The sequence below is a fragment of the Anomalospiza imberbis genome, chromosome 3, assembly GCF_031753505.1.
Source record: "Anomalospiza imberbis isolate Cuckoo-Finch-1a 21T00152 chromosome 3, ASM3175350v1, whole genome shotgun sequence".
Taxonomy (NCBI): Eukaryota; Metazoa; Chordata; class Aves; order Passeriformes; family Viduidae; genus Anomalospiza; species Anomalospiza imberbis.
The window spans coordinates 5,210,312-5,226,123 of record NC_089683.1 but is presented as its reverse complement, the minus strand read 5'-3'; the positions used below and the strand labels follow the sequence as shown (position 1 = coordinate 5,226,123).

At 39.6% G+C, this 15,812-nt stretch overlaps 1 long non-coding RNA gene across 1 annotated transcript; it reads left to right on the top strand.

Moving 5' to 3' along the window:
- The first annotated feature begins 14,081 nt into the window (after positions 1–14,081).
- Positions 14,082–15,520, top strand: LOC137470168 (uncharacterized). The gene is made up of 2 exons (XR_010996923.1): positions 14,082–14,314; positions 15,237–15,520. It is a non-coding gene; the product is annotated as an uncharacterized lncRNA (long non-coding RNA).
- Positions 15,521–15,812: the final 292 nt, after the last annotated feature.

Here is a 15,812-nt window from a genome sequence, read left to right as displayed (position 1 = left end):
CTTTTAAACAAGAACCCTCAGTGATTCAGCACTAAGTGGAACAAATCAGAGCAGATCACTTAGAGCTTGGAAACAGCAAAACATCCATTGTATCACCCTTCTGCTGCAAAACTCTCTGAGGCTCACAGGCAGAGGGGTGACTGCTCTCAGACCATCCACCCAGACTGGGTTTCAGAAGCCTGGCCTCCTCCCTTCATATCCGAAATTATGGCGTTTCCTGAAATCTTGAATCTTCTACAACTTTATTCCTGAGCATACGCTTAAAAATGTGTATATCTATACATATATATGTATGCATCTATGTGTTTATTTATTTTTAACTTCTATATCTTTTTGTTTTGTCTGTATATACCCATCAGGCTTGTGATGCTGATCCTGAGCAAGAGCATCACCAGGGAAGAAGGAATAAATATAATTCCTTTGGTTTCAACTGAGCTAAAGAAGGTTATGTAAGACGAGGATCTGTAGTATTATCTTTACTTTTTAGTGGTGTAAGATTTTCTTAGGGATGTCAGAGCAACTAAGATCAGTGAGTCCATAGGTTGCAATTGTATCGTGATCTATACAGCTGAAAGATAGTGTTCATTTAACTGAAAGTGGAGTAGTGTTGGGTTCCTTTCTCGGAAAATTATTCAAGTAAATTTAAAAAAGTCTAGGAAACATTGTCTTCAGTTCACTTTTTATGCCTGTGTGCTACATTAGTGAAGGGGAACAATGAGATTAATTCTGCCTTGGGATTTTGCCTGAACAAATGTATATCAGGCATTGCTCCAGAGATATCAGCAGAAATAAAAAGCATCAAAACAACACACAAATCGAGCAGTGAAATTACAGCAAATGCAGAAACTAAAGTAAGAATCAGTATTGTCTTCATCAGAGTGTAGAATTTCTCTTTCCCAGTCTGAATTTTCCCTTCTGCAAATCATTTCATAGCAAAACAGAGCAGAAACAGAACAGAACAGAACAGAACAGAAAGGAGACCATATCAAAATTATAACCACAGATCTAAGAGTATTCAATGTTTTTTTATACTGCCTTAAAATTTCCTTAAACTCTGTGTTGGCTTAGTATAATACCTTCCCCCAAATATTTCTGTTTCCCAAATAATTCCATAGGCAATAATTTAGAAAAGGAGAATAGCTCAAAGAACATATGGACAAGAAAAGAGAAAAAGAATGCCAAACGTTATAGAAAAAGATTTAGCTCACATAATCCTGTGCAGCATCTTGAGTGTTCTATGAACCAGAGGTTTTGACCACATTAAACTCCACAGTGTTTTCCCTGATGTTGAATTTTTGGGATTGCAAAAAACCAAAACAACCAAATGAAGGAATTATTAAAGGAATTTGTGAACTTAATGAGTAGGGAAGAAAAATATTCTCCACTTTCTTATGTTATTTGTCAAACCCTCATGTTAAAGTTGCTGCAGAGTTTTTCACTACATCCAAAGGGCTTTAAAGCTCACCCAAGAAACAAAGTGATCCCTCTGATTTGCAGTGATTCCTGAGAAATCTGTTCTAGTGGAAGGTGTCCCTTCCAATGGCAGGGGGCTGGAATGAGATGATCTTTAAGGTCCCTTCCAACACAAACCATTTCTTGATTCCTTGAACTTTAACCAAAAATGAAATCTATGAGCTGCAGTCAGAGCCTTGAATTGAAATAAAAGCTTCTGGAAAAATTAAAATGAAATTAGAAAGAACAAGCACAATCTGGGCCCATCTAACAAAAAATTAGGTGGATTTTTAAAGTATCTTTCAGCACTAAAAAGTTTTCAATCACAAGTGTAAAATTGTAAAATTTATTTCAGTAACAACATAAACCTGTCCCCATTTTTATATATAATTGCTAGAAAACTCAACATACAAAACACACAGCTGAATGCAGTCCTCGAGGTCCCTGTGTCTTGTGACTGCAATATCCCCTTTCTGTTATTAGAGTAGATGGGGAGGGGACTTGGGATATCTCAAAAGGGGACAAGAAATAGAACTGTGCTGGGGAAAAAATAATAATAAGAAGAAATCAGGATGCCTTATTGAAAAGCCAGAGTCATTTTATGTGGAGTTTTCCCCCTCCAGCAACCAAATGGAACCCAAACAAGACTATTTCTCTGAAAACTTGTTCCACCCACCATTCCCCAACTAAAATACATTGTAATAATATCATAAAACAGCGGAGGATGAAGAGTTTATTCTGATGGACTGCTCAATATCCTCAAAGAGTAGAGATTAATATACCTTAGAATCTCACAGTTGAAGCATTTTAATGCAAACTCGTGGTTTGCAGGGAATTGAAATACTTCACCTAAATAATTTATATATGTATCTGTGTATATTAAAAAAGTGGAGAAATGAAATTTCATAATAGCAATAAGTCTGGGGATGTTGTTATCAGGAGATAATCACATCCCGTGGGGGTTCTTGCACTCAGCTGCTCCTCCTTTCCCTTCTCTTCCCCAGTCCTTGTCTCACCCCTCAGGTATGATTTTTCTCCTGATAATTCTTATCGTGCCTCCGTGGTTAGTAATAATAATTAAAATAAAACACTTTATTCACAACTTCCCTGGGTGCTCGGCATACAATCCAACTCCCCGCCCACCCTCTGTTTTCTCTACCTACACTATTTTATTAACTGCCTTGGAAAGAAGAAAAAAAATTAAAAATCCAGTGCACGGGGTTCTGTTTTCTGACAGGAAATGCAGAAGGCTGTTGTGGCTGTATTGATCGGGCGGGGAGAGCAGCATTGCAAACAAGCAGAGCTCTCCTGAGAAATACACACTGAAGATCCATACGTTCATTGACATTTTATAAGATGTCTAGACTTTCTAATCCACTATGAAAAATGCAAGCTTTGTTGTATAAGAGCATGGAGAGGGGGCCGTGTCTCTTGCTCACAGAAGCAGCCCTCCCATGTACCAAATTACCACCAGTTTCATAAGGAGGGAAAGTGGGTCCAAATTAAGACTTAGTTTCAATGGCTGGGACACCCTCTGTATTTCCCAGAATGCAGAGCTGCAATTAGCCTCAAGCCAGAAAAAGGTTCTGAAAGGTTGGTTGAGATGCTGGCTGGATTTTGTCTGTGTATGGGGAGGAGAAGAGAGCTGTAGCTGAAATTTTATAAAGTCTGAAAATCTCTGTACTAAATGTTCCCTTCCAAAGTCAGACACTTTCCTGCTCCATCTATTCACCTTTCACAGCAACTTTTTCCCCCTGCAGACTGGCAAGATAAAGTAGTAAATACGACAAGTTCTCAGTGCCCAGCCATCCCTTTCTACCAGCCTCCATGGAGACTTCTGTAGGCAAAGATGAAAATGTAGAGAGAGTTGGCAGAAACCACATCTAGAGGCAACAGCAGAAAATTTTGCACCCCAGAGATGGGAGGAAGAAGACAGCTCTAGGTCACCTTTGTGGCTTCTCATATTCACATTGTTGCAGTGATGCCTTAGAGAGATTCGAGCCTGGCTCAATTGCTCCAGCATCTTAGGGACCAAAACTGAATTTCTGCTGTCTGGCAGCTTGTTACCCTTGGAAAGAAACCCTTCCTGGCGCCTTTGCAACAGCTTCCAGTAAAATTTGTCTGCCAATCTAAAATAAACATGTGGGTTTTTATCGAATTAGTGTTTCTTGTGTAAGGTGAAGGCAAGGGCAGGATACTGCTGTAGTTAAAGTAGAGGTCTGCAACAGCTATAAGGAAATTAGGTTAGAACTAGTAGTTTGTCCTGAATACAAATGCAAGTGCACTAATGTAGTGTGTTTTGTGTACACAGTTAGTGCTGTGGCAACAGCTACAGCAGAGCAGTGAAGGTGTAGGAAACCATGTGGGATTTTTTACTAGCTTGGAGTAGCATGACAGCACTCAATGAAACTAAGTCACATACACAGAAGTTCAACTACACAGAATCAATAGAACAGTTTGAATTGGAAGGGATGTTTTAAAGATAACCTCATTCCAGTCACCTGCCACGGGCAGGGACACCTTCCACATCTTCCATCTTCCAAGTCTCATCCACCCTGGCCTTGGACGCTTCCAGGGATCCAGGGGCAGCCACAGCTTCTCTGGGCACCCTCTGCCAGGGCCTCACCACCCTCACAGGGAAAAAATTATTGACCAAGAACAATTGCTGTTGTTCCATACCTTAATTCTAAACCCCCTGTACTAACTCTGACTTACTTCTTCTTGAGAGATGCTCTTAATAAACCTCTCTGAAGGTCTCTCACTGAGGAAAGAGAGCTACACTGGCTTCATGTAATAAATTTTAGTCAACACTTTGATCATTCACAAGGCATTTAGGATCTGTTGGAGAAAATACACTTTGCCACACAGAAACAGATGGTCTGTACGTAGAATTAAACTCCGCAGCAGTAGGAATGCCTTTGTAAAAACAGTATTTTTACTGTTAGGCATAGAACTTCAAATTTCAATAGCTGAGAAAGGACTTGCTTCAACTGCATGGAACCAGCACTCCAGTACAGTGTAAATATATACATATATATATATATAAACCTAGTAAACCAGTGGTATTATCTAATACCAATCGTATTTTAGATAGATAGATAGATAGATAGATATGCGCACACATATATATTTCTAGCAGACTAGTATATATATATATATATATCCTTCAGGAATAAAAGAACTCTTCCTTCTTTGTTACTTGGACACTAAAGCCAAAAATTATTTGAAGGTGGTCTACTGGTCTAGGGCAAGGCTGAAATTATTGATGGAAAAAAGACGGGATAAGGTATTATATTCAAACACTATTGAAGTGAGAGAGTAAACAACCCCAAGCTTTGCAGGGGTCTGCACAAAAACCTTATTATATGATCCAAATACAAAAGTCCAAACTTACAAAAGAGCTGGATTTTATCTTCTGAGAAGCTACAGAAATCCCATCACCACTTATCAGGAAGTAAGGTTTTAATACTCTGTGGAAAATGTGATCTGTTCCAAAGGGTGCATGGGACTCCAGAAGTGCCCATCTCATTGCTCCCGTAAGGCCATGCAATAATCTTCCAGAACAGAAATAAATATATTTCCAGGCAAAATTTTGCAGAATTCCTTTATTATTATTTTCTTATGTCTTTTTTTTTCAAATTATTAAACAGCATTGGAGAGCATTACCCCCAATCAGAACATTTACTTTTTTAAAACTAAGGCTCAATAACAGCAGAGAAGGTTTTACCTGAAATCATGTTTCAATCTATGAGATAAATGTTTATGTCTGCTGTAGACATTTTCACTGTTTAATATTGTCATTTTCTAGCTAGTATTAACTTTATAAAACCTTTTGGGGTAAAAAATCTCACTCAGTTTAGTAGTGATCTATTATAACCAATATTGAATAGATTTTCACCACTTGAATTGCCACACAATAGGTGCTGAATCATGTCTGATGATAATGTTCAAGGGATGAAATAGAAACAAGTAAAAATCCCTCTCCCATCCCCTGATTATGAATAAAAATTAGCAGCAAGCCAAACACATTTAAATTCTGAAGACCTCTTAGGCACCTAAGATTTTCTGATGAACTCAAAATGTTGATCTCAAAATACCCAATTTAAAAAAAAAAAAAAAAAGACCGTTAATAATTTCTTGAAAATGATTCTCATTTATGTTGTTTCAAGCAGCAATTAAAAAATATATTAAAAATATCAGCAGGAAGTCCAACTAATAGTAAACAAGTCTGAAAAGACAGATCTGAATACTTAAAAAAATCAAGATAAAATACTCTAGACAATTCCTTACTTATGGAACCACCCTTTAGCTATTTCTCAGTTCCACCTGCCTCAAGGAGCAAGTGAAACTAAGAAACCACTTTTTTTAATAATATTTTCTGGAAGCCAAGTAAAGTATTCCAGGAAGTTCAGCTCTGTGAGAAATTTGCAACTGCTTTCCTTTTTGATGTCCCTCCAGTGACAGGAAAGTCATTTGCCCCAGAGTGTGTATATAAATAAGAAAGAATAACGGCAAAAGAAGATATTTTTTTCCCTTTCACAGTTCCTATGGAAAAGGGCATTAGTCAAAAGAAGTAAAGTATGCTGGATCGTGACTCGTATTCATTACAGCTTCCTCAAAGCCAGCTTGAGTTCAAAACCACATATTTTTAAATTAATAGGTATGGGATCAATACTTTTTTTTCTTTTTTCAGGATTAGTGTCCCAGCTTCTGACAGAGAAAAAAAAATCTTGGGTTTCTCAGTATAAAATCGGGAGTCTGTGACTTGCATGTATAGTTAGCCTTGGAAACTGAGTTAAAACCTTTGTAATACAGCTTGGAGTTACATTGACTTCCATTGAGCTCTTGGCTGAAAAGGGGATCAAAATATGGCAATTCTGTTGTAGATGTACAAAGAAAACAGTGAACTTGACAAAGGATTTTTTTTCATCTAAATGCTGCAGTTAATTTGACTGAGTCTTTGTTTTGTTTCTAGGCTCAGGCTCTAGATCATCAGTACCACATAAATGGTAATTCACTACAGGGCTCCCAAGTGGAGAAATAAAAATAATTAAGTCATAGAACCATTTAGGTTGCAAGAAATCTCGGATGATCATCTGGACCAGATCCTTAATCAAAGAAGGAACATTTCTGAAGTTTATCAGGTTGTTAATTCCCATGCACTCCTCACATCCTGGTGCAGCTTTAAGGAATAAGAATTTTGCAGACTGGACTTGGAGAACTGAAATGTGCCTCTTCTATTTCCTACTGAAATAAAAAAATAATTTGCAACAACTCAGTGTTTCTTTCATCAGCCTTCTCTCTCCCCTCCTTAAGGGTACTGGTCATGGGTAAAGTTTTTTATGTGCAACATGCTGTATAAAACATAAAACAAAAGTTCATTCCATTTACAGCACAAAACTTCAAATGGCATTTCAGTTTCCCAGGTTCCCCAATTCCATCTAAGATTAAAAAAAAATAATAATAATTCCAGCAGCATATCTACTACTATTGCCACTGTACCACAGCGTAGGGCAAGCATCACAGAAGGGTTTGGTTTGGAAGAAACCTGAAAGCTCATCTCATTCCAACCCCTGCCATGGGAAGGGACACCTTCCACTGTCCCAGGCTGCTCCAAGACCCATCCAACCTGGCCTTGGACACTTCCAGGGATGGAGCAGCCACAGCTTCTCTGGGCAACCTGTCCAGGGACTCACCACCTCACAGCAAAATTTTGTAATTTTATTCTCCTTAAGGCTTTCAAGATAAAGTCAGGACATATAGCCCTAAACACAGATTTTAAAGCAATCTGTGAAAAAATAACACACTAATGACACCACCAGAAGAGAGTAACAAAGGCAGATTATATTAAAAGTTCAGGAAAAAGGTTCTATCTAACTGTTTTTACTGATGAACAAATTGAGAGTACACCACGGACTGACTGCAGTGACATTTGGTGCCATTTCAAAAGACCAAGGATGGATGAAACACCAGCAGGGTGGCATCTGTGATGCAGGACATAGATGGGTTTTATACCCTTCTGCACTCATGGGTGGAGGAGAAATAGAACACTGTAAGGTATTTAGAATTTCATTAGAGGTGTTGATGTTTAAGAAACTTAACTGAGACTCCACATCTTCACTTTGAAACTGTGAATGTAGATTCCTATTATTTGGTTATACTGACTCAGCAACATCTTTCTGAGCTGCTTATGAGAGAGATTAATATGAATGTGTAGTAGCATAAAGTGTGTCAGCAATGATGTTTTCCATCTAGATAGAAAAAGCAGAGAGAGAGAGAAAAAATATTATTTTTGTCACCTTGCAATTATTTCTGAATGGTAATAAAGCAAAAGAGAACTAACAAAGACCATAACTCCTAATGGCTTCTAGGGTTTTAGAATTTTTTTGGCTTTTTAGACTTTTAGAAATTTTCATAGGTTTTGGCATGTTTTAGCATCAGCCTAAGTGCTTCTGAATCAGTCTCTCACCCAAAGTCTCACAGGGCTAAACCAAGGATTCAGCACAGTCATTTTGATCTGCATCAAATACTTTAAGCATAAACCTGCCCTCGCATTTTTTCAGTCAGGTGGGAGAAGGGTTGATCTCATTTCTCATTTTCTACAAGAGTCACATGCTATTTCCCTGGATTCCTGCTGAACACGAGCCTCAGGTGCCTTCCTGCCCTCATGTGTGTCAGAAACAGTCTGTGGAAGTCACACTTTTGAGAAGAGCACAGCGACTGAGGCTCACCTAACACAGCATGGACCAGGCAGGTGACACGAGCAGCAGCCCAAGCTTGCTGTCAGATGTAGGCCATTCCTCTTGTAGCTGAACCATCTTCTGTGGACTGTAACTCAAGAAGGCTGTGCTCCTGGGTGAAAAAATAATATATAGTACATGGCTGTTGATTAAATTATTAATTTGTAAACCTTAGAGAGAAGATAACTTATATAAAAAGTCCAAGCAGATAAAGGCATACTGGCTCATTATGACGATGAAAATAGTGTAAGGATACAAGAATGAGAAATACATTACAAGGTGTAACATATGCTTTATTTTTTGCTTGATTGCTTAAACGAGGTAGCAGTGGGAGACCACTATCCTATGACAATGTTATGCTTCATTGACTTTATAAACCAAAATAGAATTACCCCTAACTAATCTGAAGACAAAATTGCTCTACGGTAACTGTATAGATATTGCTCAGTGAAGGATATGAATTCATGTACTTAGTTTGCCTATAACCAGAAAAACACTCCAACAAAATGCTGTTTGAATTTATGAATTCAAATGCAGTTATTTTTCTCATTCTAACACCCCCTATGCCCCAAACAAATGTGAATGTCAAGAAATTTTTCATTTTTCTTCTATTTGTTTGCATCATGCTTGCACTCTAAAATTGCATTCTGGATAAGGACATATTTATGTAAATATCTTTGCATCCATGTGTGTATACAGAGACTCCTGCATGTCTGCCTGTCCTCAAAATCCACCCTGGGCCTTCCCCAGCAAAGCCATGGCTGGGATCTGACTTGCACATGGGGATTGAGCAGTGTTTGGGAGCAGTGAAGGCAAAGCCCCCTCTGGCAGACAGTCTGAGGATCATTCCATTTTGATGGAATTTAAAGCAAAGTCTCTCCCAGTAAACTGAAACTGCCAGAACTTCCTCTCTGGACACATTTTTTCATGTCTTTTATCTTTCAAAATAGACTGATCTCACTCTTCTGCTCCTCTGGAATAGTGCTGAGACCAATCATAGCACTCACTGTTTGAAGGGGGTGAGTGCAAGCTGGTCCATGCCAAAAGATGTCAAGGGCTGCTCTAATTATTTATTTCTATAAACAGATAATTTTGGCGTCTGATTCCATTGTACTGACAATAATTTACTGGCAAAGGAGCAACCTGCAGGTACTAGCCCCAAGGCTGATGCAACTTGATGAAAATGGGGGTAACAGTTCCTTCCTGTGCTACCCAAAACACACTTCATACCAGGAAATCCTCATGCCAAAAGCATGAAAGAGTTTTCACAGGTAACCCTGGGAAAAAACCCTCTCCAAAAATATGGAAGGCAGGAGGTGAATATGACGAGACAAAACTGGCTCAAATATTGAGCATTTTTCAGAACAGAAATGCTTCGTTTAGAGCATCAGCTTAAGGTGACATCTTATAGACAGAAAAACAAATTATGTATAGTAGGAAAATGTTTTGATTAAGAGTTTGTAGGTGTATGTACTTAAAATATAGCGTTTTACACCATTATTAAGAAATCACAGATTCATTGTCTTGTCTTGAGACAAACAAGATCTCACACAGGCTTGTGTTCCTCATCTTCCTTCTTCTGGAAGATTTTTGTGCCCAAAACCTATTTTTTTCCAAGAGATATGGGTTATTTCATGGCTGAATGGAAAGAGAGGGCCATAATGAGAATTTCTTTTACACTAAATCTGCTTTAATTTGCAAGGCAAGAAGCTTTTTTGGAAATGAGATTTGACCTTAGGCTTTGATCCTGCTAAGAAAGTATGTGTAGAAGCTTAAATATTTGCTCATGTACATCCTATGAATTCAATGAGATTTTTCACATGATGAGAAATACAGAAGAGTGTGAAAGATTTACTTTTGACTTCAGTGGAAATAGACCATGGAAGAATGTACTTAAAATTCATGCAGCAAATTAAATACTTAGTGTTTGTGATGCAGGAATGCTTTATTTGAGTTACCTCTTTCTCTATGCAACCTGACAATTTATTTGTGTTTTAATACCTGTAGCACATTAAGAGATCACATAACCATAGTTCTGCTCCTTTTCATGTCTCTGGTGGGTCAGGACAGAGCTGGATTAATTCTGTGTTACACCTTCCTCAAATACAGAACCCTGGTGGTAACTCAGTGAGGGACTACACGCTTGAGAGACACCTCCTTACGGACACTTCGAAGAAAGAAATCATTGCAGGAATTAACATAAGCAGCTGAAGAAAATTGGAACAATTCTCTTCCTTGATTGCACTTTAAAAAAAAAAAAAAAAAAAAAAAAAAAGAAGGAAAAAGAATAGCACTGTAGATTTAAGTGTGGAAACATGAACATAGAAAGGGAGGAGGGTTTTGGTGGCTTTTCAAGAAATAAGTGCACCTGAATATGCAAATGCACTCTCACTTCTTTGGTGTTTACACCTGATTCAAATGTATACAAACACATAACAGACAGGCCATTACATATTTTTGCATATATATGTATTTATTCATGTGCACACAGACACACAAGGGTGTGTTTGACAGATCTAAGGAAACATAAGGCTCTGACTCACCCGGTATTGTTCCCTCTGTTGATGCCAGATTTGCTTTTGCTGTTTTGTGTCTTTTGTCAGTAGTAAACATGCTACTATGCTGATGAAAGTGGAAAAGCAACAAATTTTTCTTGTCCTTTTTATACCTCAGCCACTGTTAGGGGTCCTTATTTACAAGAGTTTTAAACCAATTAACTACATTTTCCTGCACCCTTTGGAGATCAAATGAAGTAGACAACAATTAGTTTAATATAAAAGTCAATCCAATGGACATAGAAAAGATAGATTTATTTCTCTACTCTTTATGCGATACAGGGAGGAAAAAAAAGCCTGGAAAACTATGCTAGGATTTTCCTGATTCTTGCAGTTGGGTCAGAAATCCAGAATCTCAATGTTCTAACTCACACAGGAAAAGAAAAATTAATTGTCACAATCTTGCTGCTGATGTTTCCCATTTAAAGGTAACTGCTGCTCCCAAAAAAGACTTTACTCTCTCTCTAGTGGTTGTCTGTGGCAAACTTTATATGAATTTCAGAAAGTCAGATATGGAGATGTTCTGCTTTGGTTTAGCAAAAACACCTCACCATAAAATCGCAGGAAAAAACTTGTAGAACCTCAAAGATTTCTTTCTTTTTTTCACCAGTGTCACTCAAGGTATGCATGAGATGGTGGCTTGATCCCATGATTCAGCAAGACAGTACAAGGCATGGAAGTGGCATCTTTTAATCCAAGTAAGGCATCCAATCTTGAGATCTAAAGTGGCATCTTCCCTGAGTTTACTTCAGTCTTGACCTGTACATGTCTCTTCTGTAAACTTAAAGGACTTCATCTCATTGTCTTGGCTATGGTGAAGCTTCAGGTAGGAGGCAGAAAAATTCTCTCTGAAGCTGAACTTCTGCAGACATAATTGCAGGTAATGCTAAGGACACAGAGAGCTTGCACAAGGGCAAGGGAATTGGGTGTGTAGAATAGAAAGCATTAACAAACATAGGGAACAGGTAGATTTATTGATATTTAAATGAGTTTTAGCCAGACTGAATTGTAGAAACAATCCATGACCAGCAAAAGAGCCCTAAAGAGGAGATGGAGGTACAGTGTGTCTACTGTCACATCATCAAAATAACAATATCTCACTTCGGAACACTGTGAGAAGGAAGCCCTTACTGGGGCTGTACCACACAGATTTATTTGATTTTCCTCAGAGGTATTAGAAAGCATTGCAAATATGATGAGATCCACTAGAACATGGATGAACTAAAAAGATTGCCATTGTGAAAGCATTCCCTGCTGGTTGTTTGAAATGCTTCCAAAATCTTGGAGTGTACAGACACATAGACAGACACACACAGTTGATACACACACATATAAAAGGAAGATGAAACTTTCGCAGTTTCCATTTAGAGGTCCATTAGAAAGACATCAAAGGAATAGTCTGACATTTCTGGTCATAATCCCAGGCTGTGCTCAGAAAGAAGTGTTAACTGTGGTGTTCTGGCTTGATTCCAAGTTATATTCAGCTTACCTGAAAAAGGTACTTTCAGGTGAAAAGGTTATCCTTCATTCCCGCTCCAGAGACCCAGGCACATGCTGAAGACAGAGTGGCTGCAGTGCTCTACCTCAGAAGTGGCTGCATTTCAGACGTGAGGGAATAATCCCATTCGTTCAACTTCTGCCAGTGGATGTGCACTCATGGGGGAATCAAACTTTAAAACTGCAGGCCGGAAAATGCTTTGGGACTTTCCAGAGTAGAAAGACAGATTTTAAAATAAAAAGCAAGGAAGGCAAGGAAATAGGGAAAATGAGGAATTGATAAAGAGTGAATAAAAATGGTAAAGAACAGAGTGGGGGGGGAAAGAAGTAGGAATTAAGAGTACACAAATTATTTGAGATTTTTCTAGCTGAGCTCCAGGGAAAATCTGAAATGTAAAGAAGCTCCTACTGAAGAAATGTACCCAGCTGGTGGCTCAACTTGGTCTTATGATTCTGGCTCAACCAAAGTAATTTAGCCATAATGGAATGAGCTTCTTGTCAGAAATCTTATTATTCCTTCTGGTACTTTCCTAAGTATTGTAACCTATGGCAGAGGCTGGGAAAAGCAAAAGCTTGGTTCTTACTCTTGCTGATTTACAGAAAGGGAAATGAAGTCAGAATGTGTACAGATTTAACTGTAATTTTTGACTAAAATAAGTGCCAAGCAGACTTCTTGTTTCCTTGCCCTCAGTAGAAATGATTGATAGCTGAACAAAAGCTGCTGTACCAAGTTCCAGATGATTAAGGAATTTCTTTCAGCACAGGGTCATTCACAAGCCCAAATAGTTTTGACAGAACAGATAAAATTGATTCAACTTAAGAAAGCAACATTTTTTTTTCTAGCCAGACACCCATCAAACATTAAATATATGATGCGGAGGTACAGAGATCTTGAGCCAAAGCAGACTGTATTCTCTTAAGAGACCTGACTGGTCTTTCAAACATACAAAGTGCATCCTCTATCTGTTTAGGAGGCTGCCATGCTTTATTAGAGTCAGATCAGCTACATGATGGTGTGAGTCAGGCAGAATTGCTCCTCCCTGTGCATTGAACTGTCAATATCCACCAGAACTCTGCAATTTAAACTATAAATAGTGTCTAGAAATGCTCCAGAAGTCCATACACCCAGAATTCATCTATGAAGAAGAAGAAGCATCATCAAGCAAAGGTTGTGTGTGGCACTGAGGAGGTATCTCCAGGCTGAAAAGGGGTTGAAAAAAATTTTAATTGTGCATTTTAATCGTGTCTGGGTCTTTTTGCTTATTGAAGTTATGATTGCTGAAGGACATAAGTGATCTGTGTGCTTGTCCTGTCCTGTCCCTGGCATTGTGGTGTCTGAATTATGTCCATCCGCTGCTCTTTGAAGCAAAACATGCACGGTGTGATTTTGATGCCTTTTGGGAATACCTAAAAACTGTGTCTAGACAAAATCAAGAGAATAAAAAGAATAAGAGAATAAATCTACCTCAAGGGCCTTCATGTACATTTAGGACAGACGAAGCCCCCCCTCCAGGGGCTATACCAAAAAAATGGATGACAGGTCATGTGTTTTCATACTTTTATGAGTTTGGTCTATTTGCATATTGGGGGTTAATCTTCCAATTACATCTTCAGGTAATGAAGTCATTTACCCCAAGTTTGCTGCACCCCAACCTACTTTTGTTTACACTTCTCGGGGCCTGAGACAGTGAGGTGCCCTTGAATCCCAGGCTTAGAGAGGAACAGTTTCATCTGACCAAAATGTGAAGACAGCAGCTAACACTCTACATGGAATTTAGAGCTATACACTAAAGAATTGAAGGATTACAAATATATGAAAAATATAAAAGCTAAAATCCTAAGGCATCAACTCCTCCTCGCAAATATCTAGCAGGAATTGATGCTAGAAGAGCAGAGATTTGGGGGAGAGTTTTATCCTCTCCCATTGTTCTCAGCCTTGCCCCCTCCACGTCCCATCCCGCCGGGCCAGCGGTGCCACCGTCCTCAGGTTGGCGGCTGCGGCGAGCGGTGCCCCTCCATGTCCTCATTGTCATTCCGGCCGTGTCCCCCCGCTCCCTCTGCTCGCCAAAGGTCAGCCCGAGGTCTGCGCTGGAGCGCTAATGGGCGAGCAGCGCTCGCCAGCAGCCCCTGCCGCTGCACAGCCGCTCAGGCCCCGCACATCAAGGCGCACACGCTCTCCCTGCTCCCTCGCCCTCCCTCCCTCTCTCTCTCTGCCTTGCAAATGACTCTGAGGAGCAGAGGCTGGTGGATGATTTGGATCAGGGGGGTGAAAAGGGAGGAGGGGGGGGTGAAAAAAAAAGCACTCCATTTTTTTCCCCCCTATTTTTTTTATTTTATTTTTTTTGAACTGGGCTCCCAGAGAGCACTCAGGGCTGCCACGCAGTGCACGACGCCTACCTGCTCAACTGCAGGGAAACAAGCTTCTGAAGGCTTTAATGGGATTTTGCCCGAGGCTGTTTTATTAAGATGTCGGCTTTTTCTGCTGCCTCTGCAGCTGACACCATTCACTGTCAGCTGCCCCCCTTCCCCAGTCCCCCTCCTCCCGTCCCCCCCAACAATGCACCAAATTACTCGCTTCATTTAGTGCTCATGGCTCAGCGCAGGCAAATAAGAGGAAAGAGTTCGACTTGACCAGATGAGTCTCAGCGAGGGGAGGTGAAAAGACACTGCTGCTTAACTAGGGGGTTTCAAGCAGAAAAGGGAAAAGATCAATACCACTGGGGCTTACTCCCACTCTATTAGAAAGAATCATATTTCATATTAACATAGCCAATTTAGAAGCCACATTTACATGCCTAATTTGCATCCTGGCTTTAAAAGCTCATTTGTAATGCATTGTATAATTATTGATGCCTTATATGTGAATATACCACACAGTGGCAGGTTGGAAAGGGGAGGAAATGCCGTCTGGTTTCAATAAACAAACTAGTTACAAGTTTTAATGAATGTTAGTCGGTAATAAATGACTTTTTATTTCCTTTTTCCATCTCAGATTAAAAAAAGAAAGAGCAGAGCTGGACGAGCTAATTAGAGGCTGTGTCTTTCAGTAGCAAGAGTAAATGAGATACGGCACAGCAGTGGAAAATGTTCTGTGTAATGCCCCTTTCTCCCTTGTTGTGTCTGAGTGGTACTGGCAGACCGAAGGATGGTTTCCTATCTAGAACTGAGCAGACTGAGGAAATCCTGTCTGGAAGGCAAGGCACGCTTTGCAAGTGTCGGAAAAGATTATCTCTGATATCTCTCATTAAGTTCTCCAGATTTCCATGTAAGCTTAAGGTAAGCTGAGAGGAGGAGAGGAGTGGACAGGAAAAGTAATGATCTGTGAGTCTTGGCATACACGTCCTCACTTATTTCTCAGTAGGTTATTTCTTTGGCTGGAAGCCTGGAATTATTGCTGAGGTGGGGTAAAGTTATGTCTGCATAAGGAAATCAGAAAGGTTTGCTAAAGCTGAGGATAGTATCATCATCTAGACTGAGGACTCAGGGGCTGGGCTTGCTGCCTCTGCTGAGGACATGGATGAGAGGAAAAGTCGGGGCAATTCAAGCTCTTTGACTTTTAGAAGGGAAG